This window comes from Littorina saxatilis, linkage group LG17 (assembly GCF_037325665.1).
Source record: "Littorina saxatilis isolate snail1 linkage group LG17, US_GU_Lsax_2.0, whole genome shotgun sequence".
Lineage (NCBI taxonomy): Eukaryota > Metazoa > Mollusca > Gastropoda > Littorinimorpha > Littorinidae > Littorina > Littorina saxatilis.
The window spans coordinates 47,952,727-47,975,621 of record NC_090261.1 but is presented as its reverse complement, the minus strand read 5'-3'; the positions used below and the strand labels follow the sequence as shown (position 1 = coordinate 47,975,621).

The 22,895-nt window shown below is 44.9% G+C and overlaps 1 protein-coding gene and 1 long non-coding RNA gene across 5 annotated transcripts in view; one reads left to right on the top strand and one right to left on the bottom strand.

The window, feature by feature from the left end:
• The window catches only part of LOC138953640 (homeobox protein Meis1-like), a 261,812-nt gene that overhangs the window by 153,958 nt on the left and 84,959 nt on the right, over nt 1-22,895 (bottom strand). The gene's annotated exons all lie outside the window — the stretch shown is intronic.
• LOC138953641 (uncharacterized) lies at nt 10,505-12,528 on the top strand. The gene is made up of 2 exons (XR_011451577.1): nt 10,505-10,633; nt 11,307-12,528. It is a non-coding gene; the product is annotated as an uncharacterized lncRNA (long non-coding RNA).

Sequence of the window (22,895 nt, the reverse complement as noted above, 5' to 3'; positions counted from 1 at the left end):
AGTCACCTTGAAGAAAGTCAACCGATCTGTAAATCGCATGTCCATCATTCAATTTGACGATAGGCAAAAGGCATGATCTACATCCTTCAGTACTTTGTTCTCCCCACAAAACCCGATTCACGCATCGAACTTACTTCAAGAAAAAAATAAAACCCTGACAACAATTCCAACCATCCAGCCATCAGACGCTTATTCCCACCGTAAAACCCTCGCTAAAGCAAACATTCTGGAAACATTTGACCAAGACTTTACCCCCCTTCTAAAATGGTTTTCCAGTCTCGGCGAGGTCTGTGTTTGATACTAGGCGAGGGAAAGGGAGGGAGGCAGGACATTAAAACTAGCAGCCTGATCACGGCTTTGGGTCCCGATGTGTTCAGGGGAGCTCATTCTCCGTCGGGTCGCAAAGGGCGGGAGGAAAATGGGCAAAAGAGGGTGGGGGTGGGGGAGGGCGAAGAGAAGTGGTAGGGGGTGGGGGGGGGGGGATAGCTCCTTGGGGACACTGAAGAAAGAAAGAAAGAACGAGAGAGAGAGAGAGAGAGAGAGAGAGAGAGAGAGAGAGGGGATGTCTGAAAGGGGGAGGGGGTGGGAGGTGGGGGTGTCACAGAGGCCAATAGCAATGGGTTTTTGCAGCAGCGAGACGAAAGCAACGATTAGATTCGCAGCGTGTCTCCAGAAGCAATATCGGCCTGGGCTCGACAACCACCACCAAATCCACCCCCAAAACCCTCTACCCTCACCCCCCCTACATCCACATTTCTCTCTCTCTCTCTCTCTTTTTCTTTTTCTTCCAGGACTTGAAATATCTCCCGTCATCATCGCTGAATGTTCCTCTTTTTGGGCACCCCTTTTCTCAGTTGGAGGTTTCTTTTTTGGAAACACGTTTTTGGAGATTTCCCGCATTGATGGCAATAGTGATGAAGCTGGTGATGATGATGCTGGTGGTGGTGGTGGTTGTTGTATGGTATTGAGTCAAGGACGAAAGAACTAATGGGCGAGAGATAAGGCAGAAACAGCAGGGGAGGAGAGGAGGGCAGAATGGGCTTGAATGCAAACAAGGAATGATGACGATGATTATGCTAACGATGGCGCTGACAAAGACGATGACGACAAAAATTATGGAAACTACATCATCATCATCATCATCATCATCATCATCATCATCATCATCATCATCATCATCATCATCATCATCATCATCATCATCATCATCATCATCAACACTCAAACACCTAATACAACCACACACACACACACACACACACACAGACCCTAACAACCCCCATCCAAAAGAACAACGCCTGACCAGAACGCCTTCAAAGAAAAGGTCAACGGCGACCATCTGAGGCGGTGGCAGCGTGCGATCACAAACATAACTACAGCAAAAGCATTCACGACTGCTGCAACGACCCTCCACTGTATCATCGGGGAATAAAATCGACCACTCCCGCAGTTATGGCTCACAGGGTCCGGCCGTTCTCATTGACCAGTGGTAGTGGTCAGGGAATTTTTATTGGGAACAGCTAAGCGGCCAAGGAACGCTATTCCCTTGGCTGGGCGTTTCGTAGACAGCGTGTACTGACGCGTGTTTGAGAATGAAGGGTGGCTTTAGGGGAGAAAAAAATAAGCAGTGACAACTAACTTTGTGCGAACATTGTCTTTGAAATTCTAAGGAAAACATAAAACAAACAATAACATGAAATGTTTGCTTTGAATTGAGTTTACTTCTCAGTATCACAAATACTCTAAGTATCCATAGCATCATTAGTATGCACTTGAAGGGAAACTACATTCTTTACATTCAAAATCAAACTTGAACAAGGATTGTGGTTTCCTTGGTCACATACTCTATCTGCAATCAGTTGAAATTGAATGTTCCTGTTGGGTCCTCAAACGACAACTACATTTTCCTTATTATTTGTTTTGTTTTCGACCTTTATCAGAAACCACACAAGGTAAACATTTTTAATCAAGTATTTTGAGAAATGAACAAGATAACGCACAGCGAGAAATGCAAAGTGTAATACAAAGCAGAGAAAAACCATGCAGTGTTATAGTGTTCCACACGACAGGAAGGGAGCCAGACAGAACGAAACGACGCTGCCCCATTATTGCAGGCAGGGTGAGCTCGGCTGAACAGTAATGTAATAACACGATTGGGATTTAGCGACTTCATTACCGCAGATGACACACACTTCTGCCTACATACAAAGCTTGCTCTATACACCGGGCAGAGAAAGAGAGGGATACAAAATAGAGAAGTTACAGAACAGTACAGAAAAAGAAAGGTGTGGATTTTCAAACAAACATGGTAACGAGATCTTTCAAAAAACAGGCTTTGATTCTCAAGAGAGACCAAAAAAAACTGATCCTTGTTCGAAGTTTTGCACTGCGTATCCTCCGTCATTGCGGCTGCCGCCATTCAAAAGATCTGCAAACAGCGCGCATGCGCACGGACGGCATCCTTCCTTCAGTTGGTTTAACGATCAGAAAGGAGAGGTGTAAAAAGCAAATCATAATTCATCCATTTTCTCGCAACAGGTATTACAGTTTACGACGGCAATTAAAACTTCAAGAATATGATTTTGCCATTACAGCCTCATTAACAATGAGCATGAACTGCACATGAACTGCCTGGCAGGAGAGTCAAAAGGAAGTGTTTTCTAGCCGTCGCTGGCGAACCTCTGGATGATAAATGTGCCCACTGCACCGAGTCCTCAGCATTAGTTCACCCTCAGTAAGCTCACACTGTACACAACATAGTACGTGCGCCGCAACTTTTCAAATTATCGTTGGCGTTTAATCAAGCCCGCGACCCCAGAACCGCCTTCGATGAATCACAGAGAAGACCTCTTCTTTTTCTCTCCCCTCGCCTTTCAGCAGTTTAACTTCTTTTAAGTTATTCTGCAGGCGACAACAAAAAAAGAACTAAAGAGATAATGGGCATACGTGGCCTTCGCTTGAGCCCAGGTCTGACGAGCACAATCAGCGAGGCACACAACACAAGAGCGTGCTGCCGGAGTGATACGTTTTCAATCCACTTTCATAAGACTCGCGCTTATGAGCGAGAAATGAAGGCTCAATATTGGCACTACATAAACAACCGTTTTCGCCAGGGCCCCGCGGTGGGGCCCGGGTGCTAATGTGACAGATTTATTCTTGTCCACAGATATATTGTGACACCAATATTCCACATGGCCGGCTATGTCGAGGTGCGCCACAAAAGCCAAAAAGCTAAAAGGGAGCTGTGAAAAAAAGAAGGGGGGAAAAGGAGACAGAGAAAGAGAGTTGGAGAGGAGACGTTGAAAGCGCCTTTGAGCCCTACTCCGGCAATACGTTCTAAAGGGTTCCAGCCCTCCTTCTTCAAATGGCAACAGTATTCATTCAGGCCGATCGGGCCGATTCCGCCAAAAGGTCACAAACTGGCTTTGTCCTGGCACAAAGGCGGGACAGGTGTGATCATGACAAAACGCACACACACACACGCACACACACCGCCACCACCACTGCCGTGCAAGTGGGAAGCGCTGTGTACAAGTTTGCTTTGGACAGGTAAAGCAAACTGCTGGGGATCGGGATGGCTTTCATTCTACAGGGGTACTCCCTCCTCTGCTGATCCACCCGGTTCCTAAAAGCAACGCTTAGAGCAGCTTTCTTTTCCTCCCTTCTGATGCCGGGTCGGCTCCCCCGTACCCCCATTGAAAGGCAAACGGGTAGCAAAGCAGCGAGCGTGGAAGAAGAAAGACACACGGGTAGCAAAAGCAAAGCACCGAGCCAGGGAGAAGAAAGGCAAACGGGTAGCAAAAGCAAAGGCACCGAGCGTTGAAGAAGAATAACAAAGTCAGGCCTTAGTGAAGAGGGAGAGAAGGGGATCGGGGCGGAAAGCCAAACGCAGTACCAATAGAAGCACAAGGGGTATTTGGCGGATTAATTCTTGACTGAGGTTAAATTGTGTTTGCCTGTTTTTGTGCCGCTTTTCCGGGCCGGGCGAGTGTTCAAACGGCGGAGCTGTGTGCGGTGATCGTCCCGACCCGCCTGCCCAAACACATCCACCATTGATACCTCCAGCCATCGTCACTGTGGCAGTGTGTGGGGGTGGCTGCGACAGATTGCTGTTAGTTTTTGCTTTGTTCCCCTGTAACAACTGTTTTTACCAACTCCTTGCTACTAATTGTTTGAATGTTTGGCTTGGTAGTTGATTCCTTTAGAACTTACGTCGCCCCAAAACAGACGAAAGACACTGACAATATCAGATACTATGACTGTATTCGAGTATAACTTTTAGTAGAAGACATTTTTTTTAAAATGAGACAAAAAAGAATGTTGGCTTTGACAAAAGTGGTTTTTTTTTAAATATGTATGAAGAAAAACCATACGATTTTGTCATGGTAAGCTTTGAAATATTCAGGCAGCGATAAACTTCACGAACAGTGTTGTCCAGCATTGACACTATGCTTTGTCTCGCGCAAGAAGCACTAACCTGGCTGTTGACCGTAAGCAAACGAACCCGAGCACCGTGCCTGACACCGAAAACCTCCACCTCTCTAAAAGCCTATCACTACCATCAACGTTTCACCTGACCATATTTTAAAACAAAAGCATTTCATGAATATGCATAAAGGTTAATCCAGTCAGTGATCCTCTGCGACAGGAGGGTCTGATAATCACTTCTGAAAACATCCCATGTCCGGTGCGCATGTGTGCAAAAACGATCATGTCCACAGCACGGCCGTTTGCCATCCATCGGGGTAACATAAAACCCTCACCCTACCTCCCTGAGACTAAAAGGCCAACAAGTCTTCATTCCTGGCAAGAAAGGGGCGGGGACGTAGCTCAGTTGGTAGCGCGCTGGCTTTGTAGCCAGTTGGTCGCTATCAGCGTGGGTTCGATCCCCACGTTCGGCGAGAGATTTATTTCTCGGAGTCAACTTTGTGCAGACTCTCTTCGGTGTCCGAACACCCCCGTGTGCACACATGCGCACGAAAAAGATACCACGTTCACAGCGAAAGTCTCAGGGCTTGAAAAACACGAAGACACGCACGCATCATCTCTCGTCTCTGATTATCACGATCGTATTTCGATACTTTGGCGAGACAAACCCAATGCTGGTGTGTCGAAGAAGACAGCCACAGCGGGCTTGTTCGAATCAAAGTATCACACCATATCTTCAGCGTATTACCAATACCTGTCCCAATATAGACCAGTTGGTCTAAGAGGACGTTAAACCCTAATAGTCAGTCAAGAAACTTGAGTTTTACGATCTAACTCCCCCTCCCTCTCCCACACCCACATCCATCCCCACTTCCACGCCCTATTCCTCCACTTCTCCAGCTCTAACCCCTAAACAATCCTTTAACAAAGCATGTCCCAGTTTATTGGAGTGGCAACAAACACAAATGTCATTGCTGAATGATATCGCCTCGTAAACGACAGTTGTCTAAACATTCGGGCCCTTCGGGAAAATCAAAGTATTGTTGGTATGAAAAACAACGGTGAATGCAATAGCGGGACAGCACATGCCAGAGACACTTGTTAATCAGTAAGTTATATGTGTTATTGTAGGGAGCTAATTGTCAGCTAATATGTGTTCAATTAAGCTAGATTACTGTCAACTAACTCGTGAACGATTCACATAATTAATTAATAACGCATGACACTGCCACACATCAAAGGCTGTCGCAACAGAAAGACCTTTTATTTGCCAGCATGTTACAAAACATTATTTTTTGTTTGTTTGCTTAACGCCCAGCCGACCACGAAGGGCCATACAAAACAGTATAGTTGTCGAGAAAACAAGGTGTAACGTGACGGATATTTATGTGTTGTAAAACGAAGCACTGTTCCACACCTCATCGACCTTAACCACAGTGTCAGAACAAAATTGATGTGCATTAATGGTTGCTAATAATTAACAGAAACAAACACTAATGAATAAGTAAAACATTGGTTTGTCGCCAACACGCTTGTAATCAATTATCAGACTTCTGTGTTTTTTTAAGCAAAAGAATGACAGTTCCTAAACATTCGGTCCAATAATGTCCACATGGCTGTCCATCAAAACTGAGTAAACTAATCTAAAGACTAACATTAATCAAAACATATTCACGATCGATAGCATTAAAAAAATAAAACCATAACAAAAATCGAAAAAAATCATCATCATAGAAACCATAGCTCTGTCATCGATTTCGCCGTATAACTTTTTTCTGCGACCAAAAAACTCCCTTGCGTCAGTTCTTCCCGGACAAAGCGAGGTTTTCAATCACGTCGGAACATTGAGACTTCTCCAGACGCTGGAATTGTCCAAGACAGCACAAAAGAAGCATTTAAGAACGCATCACGCACAGGGAAAATCTGGAATCTACAGAAAACGAACCCGGTATACAAGCTACAAACAATACGCCCGGCTCTCTTTAGCGCTTCTCTGTCTATCTCGGAGGGAAAAGAGTAAAACTGAATGAACACTTAACAGCTTAAAAAAATACTGGACGTTTGAGAACACGCAATGGCATTTGACAATGCTGTCCGCTTTATTTCTAAAAGATAGGGTAAAAACACACACAAAATAGCGCACTACTCAAAGGATCTTTGTAAAAGACCACCAAGCCATCCTCGTAACGAAGACTTTGCTCTCTCAGCCGATACAAAAGTTTCCAAAATCTTTCTACTTCTGGAAAAATAATTCCACGTTCTTTGACAAACAAAAAAAAAGGAAAAGGAGGAAAAATAACCAAGCAAGATCGTAAGGCAATAGAAAAGCCAGTAGTGCTCGACTGTTACAGACTGCGGCTACTCGAGGAAGTGGGCAAAATAACCGCTGGCCAACAAGAAGCCATTACGAGAAGGCGGCCATAACATTCAATATCCTAGTCATCCTCTCTCTCCATCTCCCTCTCTCCTTCTCTCTCCACTAAAATTAATTTCAATGACTGCTGAGGGGAAGCGATAAAGGCGATGGAGGAGGAGGAGGAGGAGGTGGAGGAGGTGGAGGAGGAAGGAGGAGGAAGGAGGAGGAAGACGAGGAATTACTGGCCGTGTCTCGGTAAACACTTACGACGACTGATCGCGAGTGGTGATCGGAGCGCAGCCATGCCCTCTGGGCGCGCCGAAACTGCAACTATCTTGGCCATCGAGGAGCAGACGACCTCGCAACGGCTGAAGAAATGGCAACAAATGAAGCTCCGTGCATGGAGAGAGAAAAAGCAAGAACTTGGAAGAAGTTTGCTTGAAGTGAAACCTTGCAGACAAATTCTGCTCATGGAAGGTTTGAATAACTTCCAAAAAGGAAAGGAGGGGCTGGGGGATAGATTAGTTTAGGGGATAGTATTGATTACAGTCATCGACTGAGATTAAAGACCAATGAAAACAGAATCAAGAATTTCACCAACAACAACGTCACGATTATAATTATAAACAACGTTGCAAGAATAGGACTATAAAAACCAAACCAAAACAGAATTGAGGGATTTATTAGAGTCACTCATAATCATATGTAGGGCAATGCAGGGAAAACAATTTTGTAATGGTGTGGGAAAAAACCACACACACACACACACACACTCACAGAGCTATGATCTTGTTCAGGGTTCTCAGTAACAGCAACGGCCTTGGGCGCATTCCGCGAACGATACTAGCGATAAGAAACAAAAGGGGTTTCTGTTTCTCAAACACGCACCAAAACTGTATCCAAACCGCAAAATAACCATCTGGAAAGCATGCAAAGACAAATGGACACCCGTCCAACCACAACCAAAACAACCCCCAAGAATTTAAACTGTAAACTTACACTAAAATCCCATGACAAATTTCACAATGGAGGAAAGAGAAAACAATCTCAGTAGCACAGCATATCTTCGGGTCAGTCTTCAGCTGAAAGGAACCAACACAAAACGCCGGAATTTTAACTGTAGCTTAAAATGAAACCCCATCACAAATATCAGTGTGGAAGAGAGAGAACACAATCTTGGAAGTGATCAGCACAACGTGGGTTTACACCTGTAAGAAACCATCAATGCGCTCTAGACCAACGGTCCTTATACCACAGGTTACGGTTCAGACTCGAGATGCAAAGGAGTCGCAGAACAAATGTCCAACCCCACCACAGTGATTAAAGTTATCAGTGGTTTCAATCAGCTGGATGTTAACTAAACTTACCGCAACCAGCGGGAGGTGTTCAGCCAGCTAAGTGCACCATTGTGGTCAGCGAGTAATGCCTGTTGTTGCAGTGATCATGTCGATGATGGTGACCATTGTTGACCGCTGTGGCCCAAGGCCGTGATGGCCCTTTGAGATACTGGACTTAACAGCGGAGGTCTACTAATTTCAACGCCGATAAGATCTGATGTGGTCGTGTATGTTGAATTGAGAAGGAAAATAAGTTTAACGACGAGTGATTTTACTTAAATGGTGGTGATCTTATATCATTTTAAAAGGCAGCCATGACTTTTGGACTGTTCGCGCCATGACAGCAATTTCCTGTCGAATAATAGCTAAAGTAAATAAAAGACCTTTGACACAAAATGCTTTTGAAGTCAGCGATCTTGTAACAAAGTCAGATTTGTTCGCCTACAGCGTTTATTTGTTTATACTGGAAACTAGCAACCTTCAGACAAGCATTCTTACAAACAAAGCGACAACACTCGATTCTTTGAAAGCGTCTCGATAAAGTCAACAAAGTGCAAAAGCCTTCTCATAAAATGAGGAAGAGGCGGAGGATGGGGAGGGGGACAGAGAGGGGGAGAGGAAAAAGGTGGACGTAGCTAGAGGGGGATAGGGGTGAGGAGGGAAGATGGATGGGGTTGGGGTAGTTGGGGTTGATGATGAGGTGGACGAGAGAGGGCAGGGGGTGGAAGAAGGGGAGAAGAAGAACTCCCAGACACACAGCGCTATAACGCAACCATGGAGTCACAGACCTTACGACTAGCATCGACTTTTCCTGGCCAAGTAATGCACTTTGGAAAGCATTAGCCAGTCTTAGAGGCAGCGGTTCCGTGAGAACTTCTTCCGCACCTCTCAGCCCGCCTGGTTAGCTTTCTCATGCATAAGCCATGAAGACACCGGAGGAAGTGGCTGAGCCGCCTTCAAAACAAAAAGACTTGCAAGCTCAAGCAAGTCCTTGGCGGCGGCCTTCATGCGAAAGAGACAGTCGTGGAGTGACAGAGACGAGTGGAGTACAGCAGTAACGGGTCTTTGGTTTGTCTTTAAGTCTCTCATTGACCTCAGACTATGGTTCTTTTCCAACAACTTCCACTAGTTCAGAGACGAGCGAAGAACTACTGCAGTAAAGGGTCTGTGGTTTGTCTCTCGTTGACCTGAGACTGTGCTTTTCTGTCACTTTCAGATAGTTCACCTACGAAAGACTGGACTTTTTTTCTTTTCTTTTTTTAGCCTTCGTGTTTTCAGTGTTTTGATGGCGGTGGGGTTTGAACAGTACCGTAGCGGTTTTTCTTTCTTTCGCTTCCGAATGGTCTGTGTGTTGCTGTGTACTGTTTTCCGAGTTCTGTGTTTTAGCAGCGAGGTTGTGAAATGAATGGCATCGTTCCAGGAGTGGGTTCAGCGCCTTCCAAACAACAGAAATGGACACCTTCGTCGTTATTTATTGCCATCGTTAAGGTTTCGTTTACAGGGAATTCGTTTCTAAGAGGATGCAGCCTTTATAGGAACAAGTTCTAGGTCAAGTTTCAGGAACGGCACTGCTATTTAATTTTATTCTTTTTTCAGGGATGGGGTGTTGGGTGTCATCACAGTAACGTATTTCTGGATCGATGAAACCGATGGGCTAAAACCAGAACCAATTACCTCAAAATAACCTGTTTTGCAACTTTATAGTTATTTGACTTATGGTAACATGATTCTCACTTTCTGTAAAGGATTCTTGAAAATCTTGCATAATTGCGTATTTATAAGTCATAATTTGTTCTGGCTCCAAGCATTTCTCCTGCTCATCTTGGAAGCAGAACCCTCTAACTCCATCCAGGTTGGAAGCAGAACGTGCTAAGTTCAGTTTAGTCTGTTCTGCTACTGAGGCCTGTGGGGAAAGGGGAGTGTTTCACAGCGAGCCAGATGCAGCCATCGTCACCTGACCTCTTCTGCTTGCTGTGTCACAGTCATTTTTCCTGTTCACAGCGCAGCCAGATAAGCGCACATTAGCGATAGTGGTATCTGGTCTTGACCCTTTCTGTGTGGTGTAGGATTTCCTCCAGCACACAGAATAGTGTAACTAGCAGTAGTAGAGTCTGCTGTTGACAGAAAAAGGAATTTGATAGACTGTGGGAACTAAAACAGGTCAGTGACACCTGTCAAGTGTCAGTATCCGAATTCCTGACTCCGGATGTACAGGGTTGAAACACAATTAACTTTCCTGTGATAAAGAGTGAATGAAGAATGAATTGGAAAAGATGCAGTCCCTTGATATTGAGGGAGGAGGGTGGTAATAAGGGGGTTGGGGCCGGGTAGGGGGGTTGGTGGTAAAGTGGGTGCAAGGGGGTGGGGTGGGGTGGGGGGGGGGGGGTGGTGTCCTAAACTGACAAAAGGATGGTCCACTTTCAAAACAATGGAACAGAGAACAGCTCTCTGCCATTTCTACATCTGCTGCACAGTCAATTTGGCTGTTGCTCGAGTCAGGACACAGATTCAAGTGAGTATCTTCAAGTATTATGTTTTTCCCCATTTGAACAGACCATAAAAGCTGAAATTCAGATTCCTTTTTTAAATATAGGGGATTAACCTTTTGATTCAGTCTAAATCCTGTATCTGCAAACTGATTCCTAGCTTTTTGTGTTTTGTTTTCCTAATTGTAAAACACAGGCAGGTAAATGTGTTTGTTTCAGCGTGAATGTTCTTGCGCGCGTGTGTTTGTTTGTGTCAGTGTGTGTTTGTGTGTGACGGTGTGTGCATGTGCTCATGCCTTAATGTTGTAGTGTATCCATGCAGCTCTTTAGTGTTTGTTAAAAAATAAAAAAAATGTAAGTGAGTGTTTACAGTATTTGTGTATGCTTGTAAAGATGGATAGATGAATGATTTGGTTGATGGATTTTGTCAGTTTAATTGACTCTAATATATTTTGTTATTCAGAGGTTATCACAATGTCAAACTGATGAGCATGAGTGGTCAGAGTGTAATCAAGTACTAATGTTTCATTTGTTTGTGTGAATAGAAACACGAAAACTATCCAAAGTTTTAACGCAGAAGCGATAATACGGAGGCAATTACCTTTTTTTTATTATCGGTTAATAATTTTAAAATAGAAGTACATGTAGTAATTGCCTGTTCAAAGGAGATAACATTCATAGTATCCATGTCTTTTGCAGACGCTGTTTGAAAGGAGATGAATCATCAGGCCGTCCAGGCAAGTAAGAAGCACCATGCATTTCAGGAAACTGTCCTTCGGATTCACGGATTACGGTTGCATAATCTCCTTTCTGCCAATGCTAAAAGTGAAACCTGATGACTTTGATGCGTCTCCATTGGCAAAATCTACCCCAAAATATGACGATTGTGCTGTTTCTTCAATCGAAGATCCTTTTGAGAACATGGTGAATGGGGGTTATCCTCCTGTTCGAGTCATGCATCAACTCCAATACTTGCTGATTGTGATTCCACCCCTCAAAAATGAATCAAGCTACCCAACTCCTGTACATCTTTCTCCTGTGTGTGCTTCCACAGTTTCTGTTACCCTGTAGGTGTATTCACATCAGCTTGTAGTATATATGTCAGACACTGCTCCTTTAGGTGAAACTACCACAGCATCTCTTCCATCTGTTTATGGAACCCCAACAAAGAAAATTCTGTCATCGATGAAGGAAGCATCCTATGTGACACCTCATGAGAAGAAGTTCAGCCGAACTTAAAGACTCTGCAACCCGGGACTACGAGAAAAGGTGTGTTCGAAAAGCGAAGACACTCAGAGATGAATGTTACACAGGAATAACTGGTCAAACGGCAAAGACAAAAGCAGTACAGGAGGTCGACTGTTAAAAGTGCAAAATGTGTATTATTTATTTCGACCTTTGTGCACAACATTTTTGTGAAGAGGAAAGTACAACAAAAGGTAAGAATGCCAATTTGTTTTCTTGATAATGAACAGAGTAGCATGCAGTCAGGATCTAAAGCTCGTGATTTTGTTACCATTTGCATTGTGTGGTTAAAATGCGCCTTCAGCCTTGTGTTTATTTGTTTGTTTGTTTGCTTGTTTGCTGCTTTGTTCGTTTGGTTTGTTGTTAGTGTTATTGGGTGTGTAGTTTTGTGCGTAACGCAAAACGATATGAGCTGATACAACATAAGATTACCGTTGGGATTTCTTGAAAAACACAATAAAAAAAAAGTATCATGATTTCAGAGAGAGTTTTGTGTGTGTGTTGTTTTTGTTATGTGGTTTTTTTTCGCTATGAAAAGTACCGGCAATTTAATTTTTATTTATGCGTGTTGCGTTCATTAGGCCACACAATGAATGAATACATGAGTCCTTGATGATATTTTTGCAAGTGACTTGACATTTGTTTGTTTATGACGGTAATAAACTTTGAAAAACGATTTGAACTAATGTACAGTATAAGCTTTGCTTGGAAGCAGAACATGCTATGTGTGAGGAGGCTGCTTCTGACTGCTGTAGCACAGGCCACAGTGGGGTCTGTGTGGAAGTCAGAAGCAGCTATGGTGCACTGGGCTTTTCTAGCTCCAGAACTGAGAAAAGAGCAGGAGTGTATTCTGGAAGCAGAACAAATTATGCCTTTTTTGCATATGAAACAGTTGTTCAATTAAATTGATTACTAGTGTGCATGACCAGTGTTTCCTCTAAGTCAAGTGTGTAAAATATGAGGGCTACAATCCTGTGTTTACTATTTTTTATAAGGGGTTGAAATCTTCAAGTGGCCATTTCTCAAAATGGTGGAAATCCAGTTAGATGGTTCTGGTTTTAACCCATCGAAACAAACAGGGGCATCAGGTTTCATTGGCGTAAACATGCATGGAGCATAAACCTTGTCACGATGCTTGTACAGGTCTACCTCCCACACTGAACCAACAACACCAGGTCAGCTTCGGCTTCCTACCATCCCCGTCCCCTTTACCCCACCTTAGCCGAGCCTTACAACACTTGTCAATCCTTGGCCTGAACTAAAAGGTTCGATGCCGAAGTCATAACGCATATTACACTCTTTCTCAACTCAACTCCCACACTGAAAACTCCCCCCGTTCCAAGTTACATGATGCCGCCAGTTGAAATGAGCCATCGCAGACGCGGCAATACCTAGGGGACGTAACGCCTTATCGACTGTAGCAGACGAGATGCGAGCTCGGAGCGCGGGTTTTTCGTTAGCCAGACGCGCCAAGAAGACCGTCAGGCCGACCCAACAACTCCCCGAAGATGCCCTGGTGTCGGGCCTGAGAAAGCGATCGTCACACTTCTAGCGGCCCATTGCTCTGCTAAGTATGCATTCGGGGAGAATGGAGGACGCAGGGAAGGATGGGGGAGGAGGGAGAGATGAGACTTTGGGTGAGGGAGTGAGGAAGAAGGGACCGCCGGTGCCGAGCGGGCTTGACGATCGTGGGTCATAATTTGATTATTTGTCGATAAAGCCTTCCCATCGCTTCGCTGTCTTGGCCGGCTCTAAACGAGCGTCCTCTCGCTCCCCTGCAAATCGGCACAGCTCAGTCCCCACTCCCAGTCAGAACGACCAACGTGTCTCCTGGAACGACCTTCTTGGACGTGCTCCCGCGCTATTCCCACCACCTTGGAATTGTCCTGTAAATGGACCACTCTGGCAGCGTGAAGAAGAGCGCAGTTAAAGGCCTTTAGGGCCCTCAATTTTGAATGAAAATTCGAAAGCTTGTCCTTTTACAGTACAGGCGAGTGACTGGTGGAGTGAAGTGTGTGTGTGTGAGAGAGAGGCAGCAAGCCACTGCCATTGCCGTACATACAGACAGTGAGACACACTCTCACACACAGACACTCACACACAATGGCGGCAGGAAGGGAGACTGCACAAGCGGGAAACTGCTGGACAATCAATCGTCTTGGATTAGCACCCTCCGTCATCGGTCTTATTCACTCACCCTTCCCCCTTCCCCACACTCCTCCCAGCCATTGCCTTTTCTCTGCATTCCTGTTTCTCTTGGCACTGAAGGGGAGCAGGTTTCGCTTCCACTTGGGTGAATGAGGACTAAGGGAATTTTCGCGCTGATCCAATTCTGGAGCGTCTATAATCAAAACTGAGCCGGAGCGAAGCAACGGTGATTGAATGCAGCGGTGAACTATGCTGGTGCAGCAGCAAAATAAATAAATTTATAAATAAATACAGAGATAAATACAGGCTTAAATACAGGATTAATTCAGAAATATGATTCAGTTGGCTAAAAACAACAACAACAGTAATTACAAAAATAAATAAATAAATTGTGTTCCCCTAACCCTCAAAGAACTATCAAGGATGGTCTTACTCCCACACACTTTTCACTCATACTAAGTCAAAAAAATTGGTCACTGTCAGTCAGTCTTCCAAAGTCAGAAATCTTCCCACTCATCTTTGCACTGAATGATATTCACCATAGCATCAGCTGAGCAGACAAGACGACTTGGCCAGGAATAAATCACGCAAAGTAAACAAAACCCAGTGTGATCAATATTACTCCCAGAGTCGTGACGATGCCTCCCAAAGACCGACTTTAGAAGGGTGGGATCTTGTGAAGGCTCATGAGAGAGAAAGTTCAAATGATCGTTCACTTATGTGCAGATAACCGACACTCGACACCCCTATAAATTTATATGGCTTTTGCCGCGGCCCTTGAGAGCTACTATAAAGGCCTGGGAAGAAGTGGGATTCCTTGGCTAAAGCGTTATTCCAAATGGGGGCATGCACGTACGCATCGCTATTTTTACAGCAGTGAAAGTGCAGTGACAGGCATTCCTTACACGGGTCATAATATGTGACCCCCCCTCCCCACCCCACCACCATCCCCCAAGGAGAATTTGAAGGGCAATGGTGATGTGTTAGCAGTGTATGATAATGTGTATATTCCACTAACTCTGTCTTTTTGCTTCCTAATAGTTAGACACATGTGCTACATACACAAAGACAGAATAGTACAAGCTAGCAACCAAATTACAGCGAAGACTCTCTAAACATACTGTGACCACATGTCAACGAGGTATAACAGCAATTGTGAGCAGTGGCGCTACATGCGACTTTTACGGTCCATAACGGCGATATTGCTTGCTCGTGACCACCACCGGTTGTTTGCACAGCCCAAAACTGCAACCGTCAAGTGTCTGGCTTTATGATGGCTAAGACCCAGTTACTATCACGCTGCCAATTGTCAAAACAGGCCCCAGCTTTGAGCCTCACTAGTTTCTCTGTGGTGCTGTTTATTGGTGCTGGTCGGGTACTGTGAGGTTTGAATGAACGCTTCTGCAGTGGCAGGATGATATTATACTTTGAAGGAAATTCATTTTCATCCTGGTGGGTGTTTTTTTGGTTATTGACGTTAAGTTGTTTTGTAATGTCTTAAACGGGACAAACAAAATGTTCTAGAATTGATTGACTGATTGGTTGATTGATTGGTTGATTGATTTTGAGAGCGATTGGTTGGTTTGTAGGTTGGTTGATTGGTTGGGTGGATTGTTAGTTGCTTGATTGTTTGCTCGGTTGGATGCTTGACTGAATGAATGACTGGTATTGACTGCTTGCTCGATTGCTCCTTGTTTGATCACATATATTGCATTCAATCAGATAATAAGTATATAGTACAAAAATATGTGTTCTGGAAATGTGATAGTGACAAGTCAAACTAATGGGATAGTAATGATGATGATTTTCATGATGATAGTGTTACATGCAGCTGCTAATACGAAATAACAAAGAACAGGTGGACGCTGTGAACAAATGTTTTTACAAAAGATAAAAAGTCATTTTATTTGGCTTGGTCACAATAGGGTGCGTGGTTATCAAATTAAAACAGCTCATCTAAGTAAACATTCACAGGTGAGCAAAACAATGACGTCCAAACAAAACCACAATGTTCACTTCATAACCTTCAATATTAGCACACAAAAAGGGGGTCGGAGACAATACAAAAATGCACATGCACACACGTACTTGCCTAAGCCTAGTGCATGTCACTCGTCAGCGCTCAATCCACCTTTGCCTTTGGCAGTGTTGAAAAGTACGTAATACTCCCACTGACATCACTCCTTCTTTGTTTGTAAAACCAAAACCACTAACCCCAGGTCACAGTGACACCAAGTTCTATAAAAACAGCTGCCGAGTTGGCAGAATGTCGCAACAACAAAAAAAGAGGAAAACGAAACAGACAAAGGGAGAACAAAACATATATTGTTTTCTGTTTCTGAAATGTTATGTTGCTAGTATTGTCCATGTAACACGTCAAAACACCACCATCTTGCGCCGAGCCGTTGAGTCCCATGTTGAGCGCCACAACATTGCATCTTTCCTGAAGATTAACTCCTCTTTTTTTCGTTTTGTTCACTCGAGCAGGTAATGATGCATCACTGTCGTCTCGTTGTCACAGCTTTGCAGCAAAGTTCATCTAGTGTGTCGTTAACGTTATTTCACACACTCATGGTCGAAACTTGCTTTGTGCAAGTGCAAGAACGTTCAAGCTGTTATATCACAGTTACACATATTTCTCAGACTGACTAGTAGCGTCTTTGAAAACTTTCACGCAGAAACTGCTTTCCGTCTACAAGTTTTGGTCCAGATTTTACGCACAGTCATGGATATAAATTGAAACAAATCAGTCAAGTTCATTTCACACTGAGTCGAAGCTCGCTTTGTGTGGGTGCAATAACTTTCAAACTGTTATCACAGTTACACACATCTCTCCGACTGACTAGTATATTCCTAAACAAAACGACTTACACCTACAAATGTATTTCAACCCACAAGTTCTGGTCAAGATTCAAAATACAGTTATAGTTATTTAGTGGAACCAAACCAGTCACGTTTGTAGCTGTGGGTCGCCATTATAGAAAACGTGTACATAGAAACACCTTTCCACAAGTTTTGATCTAGATTCTAAGCACAGTCATGAATATAGATTGGAACCAAGCCAGTCAAAGTTGGAACTGTGGTCTGCATCTTAGAAAACTTACACTCGAAAACTTCTTTATATATCCCCAAGTGTTTGTCGAGATTTTAAGCACAGTCAAGTAGAACCAACCCAGTCAAGTTTTGGAGATGTGGTCCGCATGAAAGGGGGGCACTTTGAACAACAGGTGTGGAGTAAGGACCAACTCACGGTCAGAACTGCGGATTTGAACCGTAAACACTGTGGTTGCCAAGCAGCCTATGGGCAGACCAAGCCTGAAAAAGACACCACACACCCTTGGCTACGTATTATTATTACTTAAACAGATCTTAATTAGGAACAATTAGTGAGAAGAAAATGTACGTGAATAATACAAAACAAAGACACATGTAAGGTAAGCATGCAAAAAACAACCACTGCAGTTGTTTATTAAGAAACAACGATCACTCAAGAAAATCATCTTTACTGATATTTATTTTCTCCTTAAAAAAAAAAAAGGAAAACACCATTTTTAGCTCAAATACGCAACGAAAATGTTTGAAATGCCGGTACAAGTACATAATGTTCCACATTTCAATTCTTAAACTTGTTCACTACAATCCCCGCTCTTCTTGCCCTCTACCCACCATCCCTCCCATCATCACCACCCCCCCCACCCCCCCTCCTTACCCCCTCTTCCTTCCCCTTCCGCCCCAGCTTTCAACTGCACTGCCACTGCAACGGTGAACGGTTTATAAAATATCTGCCCCGCTCACTTTCCTACAACGACATAATGACACAACAGATGTCAGAGCTATGATTACTTTTTGATTTGGGGGCGAAACAAGTGTAAAAAGTTTGCCGCCGCTTTCCACGTAGCCAAGTCCTAATACCAGGTACAAAGACACAGCTGCTGACGATGTTAGCACTGGTAATTACGTCTTTATATTTGAAACAAAGCCACATCAGAAATTGATCGCGCAAGAGACACAAACATTAGATTTAAAACAGGCGGAACTGAAACCTGCAACCTGATGAAACTATTTTTGATGAAGTCCCAAACGCACCACATGCGTTCGCCTATCTTGTTAATGTGTATGTGTTGGCTTGTATTTCAGTAAGCTGACCCAGCATGCAATCATGTTCACAATGATAGCACCTCACACACAAAAACCCTAAATAAATCAAAATATAAATGTCCCCAAACGTCAAAACGGCACGCGAACACAAGCCTTAAAAACCCTTGAGCGTTCCTAAATTTCCGTCAACAAAAAAATATAGAAGGATACGAAAGTATTGAATAACTGAGAAACATTCTTACGGCATAAATGTCTTTTTTGTGTTTTTACTGCCTAAATAAAAGTAAAAGAGAGAGAGAGAGAGAGAGAGAGAGAGAGAGAGAGAGAGAGAGAGAGAGAGAGAGAGAGAGAGAGAGAGAGAGAGAGAGAGAGAGAGAGAGAGAGAGAGAGCAGAAGATGGTACTCCACTCATCCACTGATACTAAACCCCGCGATCTAACCAGAAGACCCAGGATGGACCAAGAGAGTAAAACAAGGAGCTGCGGACACTGGACACTGTCCACCCAATATCGTTTAACGACCCGCGCCCGCATCTTGGGCGTCCAGGCAATGTCCAGTGGCAGGCGAGCTGATGACGCTCTAACGACCTGCAAACACACTGCTGACCAGATCGATAGAGATGGCCCCGCGACTCTAGCACCGGATCCAATGGACATCATCTCCCCCTTGGTCATCACAACCCTCACCCCTATCCTCACTCTTCCCCCTTTTCCCCTTGATCCTCTCCTTTTCTCTCTTGCATTCCACCTTTTTCCCTTGACCCTCTCCTTTTTCCTCCCCGCATCCCCCTTCTTCAGGGTGTCACGGAGGTCCGGTGAAATTGGCCAGGACAGATCTGACCAAGACAGAGGATGGACACCTTGGTTAAGAGGCTTGGAGCGCCTGTGGAGTGAGCTAAATTGGTACACCAGATTAGCGCCTGCCTCCTGGACACAGTGCTACCAGGGTCCAGTAGTTGTGTTCTGCTGTTTGTCGGGGATTTGTCTGTCTGTCTGCTGTCTACTTGCATGTGTCTGTGGCTGAATAACAGCCAGTACTGGCTGCTTCTGTTGCTAATTGATGCTAGTTTATCTGCCGTTATCTTTAACGAAATCAGGTTTAATGTTTCCTGGTGTAAAAAAAATGATGTATGTTAGATGATCTCACCGCGACAATGAACAGTGCTATCAATGCGTCGTATGTTTCCCTTTTTAACTTTTATTCATAATTCTTGCTTCTTTTCACACTTTGCGACAGGTGTGACCGTGTCTTTCAATGCACCATTAATATCGACACAGCTTTTGGACGTGTCTAAACCTGAGTCATCGAACTGGCGTTGCAGTTCAACCGCTATGTTGTTATGTTTGGTGGTGATGGTGCCGTTGATGATCTGTTTTGTTGTTGCTGCGTTGTGGTGATGTTGGTGAAATAATGTTATGTGTGCGTACCTGTACAAAAAAACGGGGGGGGGGGGGGGGGGGGAGAGATGTGTGAGCGGGGGGACCCCGAAAGTCAGAATTACTTCTCAAGCAATATGTGGATCAAAGACATATCAAATTCTTCACAGTTAATTAGTACAACTTCCGCAGAATTAATACCTGCCAATTAAACAGAACACCTTAGGCAAGGGAGCGCACGCAACCATGTCTTAATCACAGCGCTCAAAGCCAACAGCATAAGTCTTTTAGTGGCGGTAAGCATTGCATGGAACCATACTGGGCTGCTCCTCCTTAGCGCCCTCCGTCGTTCTCCGCGCCACTTACGGTCAAGTCATAATGATCACAGCCAACAGCAAACCTCTTTGTGCGGACGCTACGAGTCTGGTACTTACTGGTTATCGTGTATAATGACGGTATGTCTTCTTACACAGCAGGCTTTGCCACACAAATGTGGCTTTGCTGTTAATTGAGCTGTAAAGTGAGGTTATTAATTCATTAACCTTGAAAATGATAGAAATCGCTGTTCCACTCAAGGGTTCTTACTGTGGGGAATAGGATACCAGCAGATTCGTTCCGCATAACTGTCCTTTTCAACGGTAAGCCTAAATACTACACCTTTTTCAGACCTACCGATAAAAACATAATTGCCAAAAAATGAAGCATCAGACTTCCACAAAGATATCCAAAACAATGCAAGCCGCCGCACCAAACTTCACTTGTTATACACAGACGTTGTCATCGTTTTTCTAGCGTTCAGCAGTTGTGGTCAGACCACAACTAGTAAACTAACAGATCTACAATCCAGAAGGTCCAGACCAGTCGACCCCTCCCCTCTCCCCTCGCCATGTGGCCAGCAGGTCAAGAGGCTAGGTGCAGGACCTCCTGCAGCAAAGCCCTGATTAGCCCCGATAAGAACAGGTGGAAAACCCAGTGTTGCCTCCCCGAGAGGTCAACCTACCAGACCCCCTATCTCTGCGTGGGGCATTTCTGCCAGAGGTATACTGTATAGTGTGTGTACGTATGTGTGCATGTTACCTGTCCAGGACTAGTAGTGTCATTTCAGGAAGATTAAACTGCGTGTGCATCGACCTACCTGTGTAGTATCAGTAAGAATAGACTGTGTGCATTATACCTGTCTGGCAGTATCAATTTAGCCTATCTAGACATTCTTTTTGGTGCGAGATGTCAACGGAACAAAAGCAAACATTAAACGATTGTTTGACCAGACACAGCTTATTTGCTGTCATGGTTGCCACCAACACCAGTTGTCCATTTCCCTGCCCCTCCTCCTCCCCTAGCCTAGCGGCCACGATACTTTGTCCTAGGAAAATGAATTTTCTGACCCCTCTGTCCGTGTATCCGCCTCCTCTACCACCCCCTGTCCTCCTCCTCTTTCTTACTGACCTCCACCCTCCCCTTCCCCCATGGTCATCATACAAACCCCTGCCTTCTCCCTATTCTCTTCTTCCTCCATCTCTCCCCTACCCCCAACTTCCATTGGCCTTCCTCCCCTGTTGACCCTTCCCGTCTCCTCCCCCCCCCCCCCACTTCCAGTGTCCCTCCCTCCCAGTGGTCATCGTTTTGTCGCCAGTAATGACCCGTGGGTTAACGAGCGAGCCCGGCGCGTCCAGCCTTATCACACCTTGACATCGTACCCCGGGGGCACCAACCCCCGATCCACCCGGTCCGACGGGACGTAGCGGAGGGAGGGGCTGCAAGTGGCACCCGCTACCCGTTACATGGACGCCGCGACTAATGTTCCACCCGGGAATAGTTTAATTACGGGTGTCGGGATCCACCCGGTCCTTAGCAGCGGTCCCTGGAGGGGGTCGGCTTGGGGGGGGAACCCGACACGGGGGTCTGAAGAAGTTAGTGGGACTGCGCTGGAAACACAAGAGGGGAATTCTATACGCGGTTACCTGGCTCTGTTTACTGGTGGCTTCAGTGTTAAACTCTCCAATTACCTCCCATCCCAAATGAATTTCTGATCCCCTTTCCCCAAACATAAAGGCCGACACCAAGGCGCAAGGTTCAGCGAGACTTGTTTCGATTTAAAACGGCACTAGACGGAGATGCCTTTCAATTGTTTTAATTAAACCTGCTTCGGACTTCTCCCAGACACAGACGACCATGACTTTTTTTTTTGCAGGCAAAGGACACAGATTCTAACATTACAAAACAGAACAAGAAAAGGGACATTGAATAATAATAATAATAATCAGCATCAAATTCACGTTACCACAAATACCCTACTCGTAATCCCTGCCGCCGCCACCACCCCGTCTTTCAGAATGAAAGAGACGCCACTAACTTCTTTTTAATTCTCTAGACTGATACACACACAAAAATCTACCTCCATCAGCGTATTTCTATGTATATATGTCTCTCCCCTTTTAGCTGCTATAAAAGTGTCCTTTTTCCTGACTAATTCCACCTCTGAAATTCACGATCCGGCATTTCCTTTCAGCCTGTCAAAATGGTCACGGTAGTGAGTTCCAATCGCGCGCCCCACGACGCCAGAAGCCAGTGAATAGGAGCGGCGACATCGCGCGCCTTTTGCCTGCGTGGCCCACTGGGGTGCGGGTGAAATCTCGGCGACGGAAAGGTGGCCAACAGAAAATTGCTCAGTACACGAAAAGCGACAGTGATTATGCCGAGAGGTAAAGCGATGCCTCATTACCATGGGACTCGGGGATTTTATTGGGATTTTTTGTGTGGTACGTTCTATGGAGTTAAAGATCTCGAGGTTGAATGATGTCTCGTATCTTGGTCGTTTAGTTGTAGTTGTTTTATATGTGGGAAGGAAAGGGGGGGGGGGGGGACTGGGAGGGGGAGTGTCAGGTGTTCTCCATGCGTTCTCTGCCAGATAAACATCGTTTAGCGAAAGAGGATTATGTTTAATAGTGCATTTTGCTGTCAAAACGATGGCCCTTCGTTTATGGGGCTTCAACAACAAGAGGATTCAAGTTATCAAGGCCGATACAAAAATATATACACGTACTCCAACTGTTCCCCCTTACCTTGCCCCCCCCCCACCCCCCCCTCCTCTCCCTCCCTCCCATCCCACCCCGTGACACACGAAACCTCTCAAAAGCAATGGCTCCTAAAAGGTCATTCTCAAAATAAAACGCTATTAGTTACCCCTTCTTTCTTCTTCTGTTGGAAAATCCCATATGAGCGTCTCTCGTTACAGCTGATGACACGGTACAAACACGTACACAGGCCGCATTTCACTTACAGGTATTCCCTGAAATTAATCCCTCCAGCTCCTCTGCCCTGTCCCCTCCCTTAGTTCTTATATCCCCTTGCCCCCTCTACTGCCATCAATTTCCTGCTTCGCCTGTCTTTTTTGTGAATCCTTGAATCTTCAAACCCCCTG